This window comes from Arachis ipaensis, chromosome B02 (genome assembly GCF_000816755.2).
Source record: "Arachis ipaensis cultivar K30076 chromosome B02, Araip1.1, whole genome shotgun sequence".
Taxonomy (NCBI): domain Eukaryota; kingdom Viridiplantae; phylum Streptophyta; class Magnoliopsida; order Fabales; family Fabaceae; genus Arachis; species Arachis ipaensis.
Window position 1 is genome coordinate 23,400,583 of NC_029786.2, and position 9,071 is coordinate 23,409,653.

At 34.5% G+C, this 9,071-nt stretch overlaps 1 pseudogene; it reads right to left on the minus strand.

Annotated features, from left to right (window-relative positions):
* Positions 1–5,536, minus strand: part of LOC107627049 — a 14,875-nt pseudogene extending 9,339 nt beyond the window's left edge.

The window sequence follows — 9,071 nt, forward strand, 5'->3', positions numbered from 1 at the left end:
GGGGTTTTTAACTCTTTTTTTTATAATCTCTTAAATCCATAGCCACCAGGAGTTCTTACGTTCGGATCTTATCACCTTCAAGAACATCGTCAAATTAGCTTTACTTCCCAATCTCAAGGGTCTTACTGCTACAGTCCCTTTAAGTGATAAGATTAAACAGCCTGTACTTCCAAATTTAAAGCATTGTTTCATATGTATAGAAAATAAGAACATGAACAGTAAATAAGAACATGAACAATAAGTAAAGTTCCAGATCCATGAATTTCAGAGATAGTTTAATGATAATAGTAATATTCCTACTTCCCTGACCCTGAAAGAGGCTACTTCAGTTCAACAGTACAATACATGATACAGCTTACAAGAGATCAAAACAAATTTCAAAAGCTCACTAACGAGGGATGCCAGAAGAATAATTCACTAATATATTATCAAAGAGATAAGAAATTACATCTAGTCAAACAGAAATTTTTATTTACCTCATGTATGTTTCCAAATAGTGGTCATTGTACCAAGATTGTAGTATAATGTGCATCACAGTGCAAACAACCATATATATTATTCTCAGGTTGCACTATGATAATAAGTGGAATGGACCATTAAAACTCATTTTTACTACCTTAGAAAGTGGTTGTGGTTGATGTTATATTGAATAGAATAGAATGTTTGGATTCAGAAAGTTATTTTTTTCTTCCAAAATTAATCACAAAACTCCACCTTCTTTATTTATTTATTTATCAAAAGCTAAAATATTGAGGTGATGTGCATCTTGATTCCTGAAATTGGTTGGATGGGTCAATTTGATCCCCAGCTTTTCAAAATGACCAACTACATGTCCCACTTTTAGAAACAACAAAACTTTCGTCTCATCCGTTAGGGTAATGCTGAAGTGAACATTTAAATGCCACTCCCGTACTATAATGATTTTTTTAATGTGTAACACTTCTTAAGAAAGGGAGAATTCTATCATTGTGCCACCAAAAATCATATGTTAAAAATTAAGAAGATTCACCATAGACATATCTAAAAAAAATGCTACGACAAATAATTATCAGCAAAAATGGAGCACATAAAGACTGATAAATAATAAACCACTATTTTATGGTTTATCTTGTGTTGAATTGAGTGATTTTTATCAGATTCTTCCTACACTTATTCATGTGAATTATGTGATTTTACAATTCCTTCCCAATTTGATTCTACGGTTGAAAGACTTGCTTACTAAGCCTTTAAATTGTGTATTTTTAATCCCCCTTTAAACCATTCGATGCTGTGATCCGTGCGTTAAGTGTTTTCAGGTTATATAGGGCAGGAATGGCTTAAAGGATGGAGAGGAAGCTTGCATAAATGGAAGGAGCACAAGAATTGAAGGAGACAACCAGCGAAGAGCGACGCGTGCGCGTACCTGACGCGTGCGCGTGATTTGGAGATCTGCACAGCGACGCGTGCGCATACCTAACGCATACGCGTGACACGCGAAGAGGACCATCGACGCGTACGCGTAACTTACGTGTATGCGTGACATGCGCCACGTACAGAACGCATCAGAAATCGCTGGGGGCAATTTCGGGCCGAGTTTTGACCCAGTTTTCGGCCCAGAAATGCAGACTAGAGCTAGGGAACAGCAGAGACTCAAGAGACATTCATTCATTCGTGCATTCTTAGAAGTTTTAGTTTTAAGTTTTGAATCTGGAGAGAAAACTACTTCCTCCAGGGTTTTCCATAGTTATATACCTTTTCCTAGTTTTATGCTCTTGAGTTGGATATTGAAGAATTATTACCTATGTGAAGATTTAGTATTATAGTTTGTTTTCTTATTCCTTTCCTTATTTTATTTATCATTCATGTCATTCAGAATTATTTATGAATATTTGGAATTTTGAATCTATTAATGCAAAGAACATCTTTTCCCTTTATTGTTTATTTAATTGCTTTCAATTAGTTTAATTATCATGCTTTCTTTCTACCTTTCGAATATGTATGTGAAATTGGTATCCATGTCAATAGAGTAGACTTCTAACTTGACTTGGGAGTAGATTAAAAGGAGACCCTTGAGTTGGAATACTCAAGAGTCAGTAACTAATTGCTTATTGTTGGCCTGATGCCTGCTTTGAAGTCACTAACACTAATCCTTCCCAAGGGAGAGGGTTAGGACTAGTGAATAGAAGTTGGCTGAACTACTTGACTTTCCCTTATTCGGTAAGGGTTAACTAGGTAGAAACAAAGATCAATTATTAATTGATCTTGGGAAATTCCAACAAAAATAGAACTTCCGATTAATCTCCTCCCAGTCAAGGCTTTTTATTATAATTAATTAAATCTCTTGCTCAATTTATTTACTTTAATTTTAGCCTCCAACTTCAAATCTCTCAGAAACCTCCTGATCAATAATTAGCACTCTCTTAGCAACTCGTTGGGAGACAACCTGGGATTCATACTCCCAGTATTTTATTCTTATATTGTGACAACCCTTTTTAAATTGATACGCGGAATCTTCGTTGGTTAAGGACTATACTAGCAACATCAGTTCATTATAAATTCTTAATCGACGATTTTCCGCCACGTCAGTCATCAACACCCAAGGCCTTAAGCTGCAAAATCACATTAGATAGGTTGCACCGCTTAATCTCTGGCTTTGTCGAATCCTCAAGCTTCTCGAATTCACTTTTTAGATATAGACAAAAGCATTTTCCAGGTCCTTCACACCCTGCACGGCCACTGAACAACAAAGCTAACAATCAGTTTGTTCGTACTTAATGAAGAATTCCATGTATATGTTAATTTCAGTAAGATTGTTTAGCAATAGTAACTATGCAAATGACATCATTCATTATAACCAACATATGATATGTAAGAACAGCTACACATAAAATCACAATTAAAGAATGAGCTATGATACAGAAAAGAAAGTTCAAGACTTGAAAAGGCATCATAAAGATAAAAGAAATAAAAGGTTACATCACTCAGTTTAATTTCATTTTCTGATAAAATATATAACAAGCTTTATAATAAAGAGATTCCCAATGGACATGCAAAGCAAAAAAAAACACGTGACAAAAACAAATTGAAAAATATACAAAAAACAATATGCCAGATTTGCATCTAAAAAGTCTTTGTTCAGCAATGCCGTGTGATATGAGAAAAATGTTTTCTACACTAAACTACATTAACACTGGAAAGACTGACATCCTCGGTTAAACAGAGAAAAACTTGTTGGGTTTTTGTTGACTAAATTAAAGCAACAATCAACATTAAGCACACTAAAACAGAATCTTGCACCATACCTTTTTTGCAGTGCCTGGGATTTGGATGTAGGTACTATAATCAAGGATTCCATGTCTTTTCCAGAATTATAAGAACGTGCTTTGACAAAGCCAGGATCTATTACATACTTTACTCCAGGAATTGTTACTGATGTCTCAGCAATATTAGTTGCCAATATCACCTAATAAAGAAACAGAAAGATAACTTGAATGCAACTAAAAGCAAGTGAGTACCCATTCGATTATTATTTAAAATTTGCATCAAATCTCATTAAATAGGTGGATGCCCATTTATTTTTTACAAAATAAAAAAAATTATAGTGTTCATAGGGATTATGTCTAGCTGAGCTGAAATTTACCAAATCATAGGAGGTAGTTGTTATGGAAATGCTGGTAGCACTTACAGTGAACCTTACTTGAAAATAGATTATATATGAATTTAAAAGCATGTGCATAAGCATATTCAACTCTAAAATGAGGCCACCGGCATTTTACTTTAAATTGTAGATATGGTCAAAGAAAAACAGAATGCCTCATGATATTTAATAGAAACGTAGACCAAATATATCAGTGATTTTAAATATTTGAATCCAATTTTACAAACGTCTAACTTAAATATATTTTTCTTTTAGTTTTACTGAATCAGTTGAGAGATAGAGCAAATGAAAGATGAATGCAAAATAGTCTTCTTTTGGATGGCATGTGTAAAATATATCCACAGGAAATTGTCTCCCTTGGATGTGAACAGATTTGGCACTGCCAAAATACTCGGAGAAAGTGCGAGCATCAATACTAGAAGACATAATTATTAGCTTCAATGGAGGATACTTTTCGTGGTTATCCTTTTTAAGAAAATTGCTGCTCTGATCGCCGTATTCTTTCTCCAGTGATATGCCAGCATTCACATTCTTTTTTCCAAAGTTAAAGCTCTGATCATCAGCAACAGATCTTGATTGAGCAGATTGTACATTTTTTAGCAAGGCCAGCAAGACATCAGTGTGGACAGTTCTCTCATGTACTTCATCAAAAATTATAATAGAATACTCGAAAAGATATGGATCCAACAATGCTTCCCTATAAGCATAAAGAAACACATCAGCTATCCTATACAAAAAGCTGCACTTACAATCTGCAGAAAACAAATATTTCAAATTGAAATCTCTTTAGCTACTTCAAATCATATACAACTAAAATCCTTGTCAAAGAGGGCAATTTGTGAAGAACGTGGTTTGGTTAACCCATTCTTAAAAAAACAACATAAAACAAATGGCAGAGAGACACCACCAAAGCAAATCATAATTTCTTTCGTATTTCAGTATTGAGAAGAGCAACAAATTCTAATTGGCCAAGTTCCCAGTAAAAGTCTCACAAAATGAATCTTACTGGAAAATGAAAAAAGATATCCAAACATCCATGTTACACGTATACCTTAGAAGCAATCCATCTGTCATATATTTAATTCTTGTTGAGCTGGAAGTAGTATCATCAAATCTAACAAAGTAACTAACTTTCTGGCCCAACTCAACACCACATTCTTCAGCAACCCATTTTGCAACTGTAATGGCAGCTACACGTCTCGATTGAGTTATCCCAATCACTTTTTCATCACGGAAAAATCCAGCACCAAACAGGAACTGTGGAATCTCTACATAGTAAAATGGAATAAATAGAACATGGTGAAAATTTGCTATGCTTAAAAGCCTTTTTTCCTTTATTTTTATAGAAAAACTAAATAATGAATTATATAAAAAATAAGATGTGACCTACGTGTGGTTTTTCCACATCCTGTTTCTCCAATGATAATCAAAATATCATTCTTTTGGACCTCTTCAATGAGTCTTTTCTCAACTACAAGAGTACACAATGACGACAACAAGCATAATCCGAATTATCATAACACAAGCCAAAAATAACTAGGAAAAACATAACAAGGAAGAAAGATATAAAATCAAGCTCAGCCAAAACCAGAAGCTATTGGGAAAGACTTCCTCTGCTGTGCTATCTTTTGCCTCCTGAAAAAGGAAACTATAAATGTTAAAATACAACGAAAACACTAAAATTACAATCAAGTTTATCCTCCCCTCCTCCTCCCCACCCCTCCCTCCTTTCTCTTTTTCCAAAGTGATTACAAAGGTGATTCTTTCATTCTTGGGTTTGGAGGAAATAATGAAACTTAACATGTATTGCAGAAATCCATACCATGCAGAGAATTCAGTTTGAAGATTCTGTTTTGTAAATTTTCCAGTAGAACAAGGGTCATGGCTTCTCTTAGCCATGGAAGACATTTCAACAAATCCAAAACTGTTAATTTGGGGATGCGATAGTGGCTACCACTGAGATTTCAAAGACTTGCTGCAAAAGAACAACAAAGAGGATACCGAGTTAGGGCCTATCTGATATATTCTGCTATCCAACTATGAAACAATTACAACAGATCTCTAGTTAGGTCTCAAACAATGATCTTCCATAACAAAATCTTACTATGAATCGTGAATCATACTCTCTCTTAAATATTAAGTCAAGATGGAAAAAGCACTTCAGTCAAAGCAGCAATGCCGGAAAATTGCATAAGATGATTGATATTTTGATAAATATAAGTAACTGTTATATTATCAGTATAATGTAATTTACATAGCATACACATATAAATATAAATATACATACATATATGTACAGATTTTTAGAAATATGATATTATGCATAGTTGTTAAAACTGAACCGGTGATCAAACTGGTCAGACTACTAGGTTTGAAATACATATCTTCACCAACAATTTAACAACAATCAAGTCTCACTTTCTAAAAATAACTAATACGAAAATAGACATAAAATTAGTCAATACTACAATAATATTTTAATTTAACACAATAACAGTGACAATCAATTAGGCAATTAGCAATCAATTCCAACTAAGCAATTAACAATCACACTATAGGAACGGAGCCTATTAACAATTAACAATCAAATAGGCAATTAATCAATTCTAACATAATCTAATAGAAATTAACAATCAATTTTAACACAGCCTATTATCTAATTCTAATCACACTATCACATTGACAATCTATTAGGCAATTAACAATCACATTGTAGCAACGAAGACTATTAACAATTAACAATCAATTCTAACAAGAGTCTATTAGCAATTCACAATTAATTCTAACAAATAAAATATGAATAAGGACCAAGTTTCTAAAAACTGGATTGGTCATCAAACCGCTCTAGCTACTAGTTCAATAGTTTACTGGCCCAACTAGTTCAACCGTGATTCAACCGAAAAACCGTCTTATAACAAAAATAAATTATAAATAAATACCTTACATCATAATTATAGCTAGTACAATTGAATCATAAAACATAAAACATCACATCACTATAAAAATCACAAAACACAACAGCACAATTAATCAATAATCATATAATCTAACCACAACTAAGTCATCAAGACAGTCACAATACAACACATTACTGTATAAAAATCACAAAACACAACATCATCACAATAAAGCAGCCATAGTTAATCAATAATCAATAATCAATTAATCATTCAATAATTTCAATTTAAAACACAATTAAGTCATCAAGTCAATCACAATCAAAATACAATTGAGTCACAAAACACAGCAGTACATAATTATATATAAAAAAATAAAACAGCAGTACAATTTTAATAAAGACTAACAAGGTTAACGAGTGAATTAAATCAACTAATCCTTCAATGATTCAATCCAACAACGACAAACAACAACAACAAAGCCTTGTCCCACTAAGTGGGGTTGGCTACATGAATCAAACGACGTCATTGTGCTCTGTCATGTATCATGTCTACAGAGAGACCGTTTACATGTAGATCTCGTTTGACCACCTCATGGATGGTCTTCTTAGGTCTTCCTCTGCCTTTCGCTCCTTGTCCATCTTCCATCTCATCCACCCTCCTGACTGGATGTTCTATCGGTCTTCTTCTCACATGTCCAAACCACTTGAGATGCGATTCAACCATCTTTTCCACAATGGGTGCTACTCCAACTCTCTCGCTTATATCTTCATTCCTTATTTTTTTCTAATTGCGTATGACCACTCATCCATCTCAACATCTTCATCTCTTCCACACTCAGTCCAAACTAAGAAAACAAAGTAGCAAATGTACAATATAGCATCAGAGCAGAGCTAACCATTCAATGATTCAAATTTCAATCTGAGTACTACTAGCAGAATCCCAAACAAAAATCAATATTTTGAGCAAAGAAAGAAAAAGAATAGAAAACGAAAATTAAAATCAATGAAGGTTATTGCCTTCGTTCTAAGCAGTCTGAGCAAACAATACAATTCAATTACAATATCACAACAATCCACAGCAACTCACTCCAACCAGTAATCTCAATAGTCAAAATTATTCAAAATTGTTCAACAATTATTCAAGATTTTACGGGTCTTCGCGGTGCTGTTTGTTTCGATTATTTAGGAAAAAGTTATCCGATCCAATCGTTTGTTAAAACTGCGGTTTGGTTTGGTTCGATTTTTTGCCAAAACCATCCAAACCAAACCAAACCAATTAAAATCAGTTTAGTTTGGTTTGGTTTGTTTGGTTTTTTCAATTAATTCAAACAAAAACCTACCGTACAATTTCACAAAGTCATAACATTGAAATTATGCAACATAATAAGTCAACAACTAATATTTCCAAGTCAATAATCAATAAGCCAACAACTATTTCACAAAGTTATAACATTGTAGATTAAACAATAGTCAAATAAAATAGATTAACAAGAAGTTTCAGCAACAAAAAAAATAGATTAAACAATAATCAAATATATTGAACAAATAGTCGATAACAATTTACAAATTTCCAACAAGTACTCAACAAAAGTTTCAAGCAATAAAATAAAATAGATTGAACAAATACTCAATAACAATTTCCAAGTTTTCAGCAACAACAAATACTCAACATATAACAACATGCAATATCTTAGAACCTAGGATCACTCAATGGCACGGGGTCTCATCTTAGTTGGTCACTGACAATTAATTGAGCTTCTTTTATCAAAGCAAATCTAATTTCTAAGAGTACTAAATAAAGAATAAAAGGAAGCCAATAGAAATAAAAAAAGCAAACTGTTGATTCAAATCATTGGTGATAACCCAATCTTCCATCTCTCCCAATGATAATTATTGTCCTTGTTCACATTGGCTCAGAACAAAAATAGATCAAAACCAATCATCATAACAAATTGAAAATCATCATAATCAAAATTAGAAAATCAGTACCAATTAGAAGTCGGAAGGAAAAAAAAGTTCAGAAAAAATCAAGAACCAACACCAAGGGATCAATTCTAGACGCAGGCAAATAGTGTAGGGAGGACGACCCGGCGGGGCTGGATGGCGAAAATAGGAACTACGCGGACACGGCGGCTGCTGTGCGTGGAGGATGATGACAGCTCCTCGTGCGTGGAGAGACAAGGTGTGGAGGAGCGGTGGCTACTGTGCGTGGAGGACGACGACGAAGGGAGGAAGAGAAAGGGTCACGTCGAGGAAGGGAGGAAGAGAAAGAAAGGACTGCACCGAGGAAGGGAGAAGCGCGACGAGGAGGGGCCGCCGCGAGGGTTCTGTCCAGCAACGTCAGGAGCTGAGAGGATGACAGCTCTGTGGAAGGTGGAGGAGGAGTTTTCGGCACTGTTGTGGTTTGTGGGCTGATCGTGTGTGGAGAGTGGAGAGGGTGGAGAGAGTTACTGAATGACATAGGAAGGTTGCGAGAACCAGACCGGTCAATGAACCGGTAAGACAACTGGTTCACTGGTTCAGTGATTCGACCAA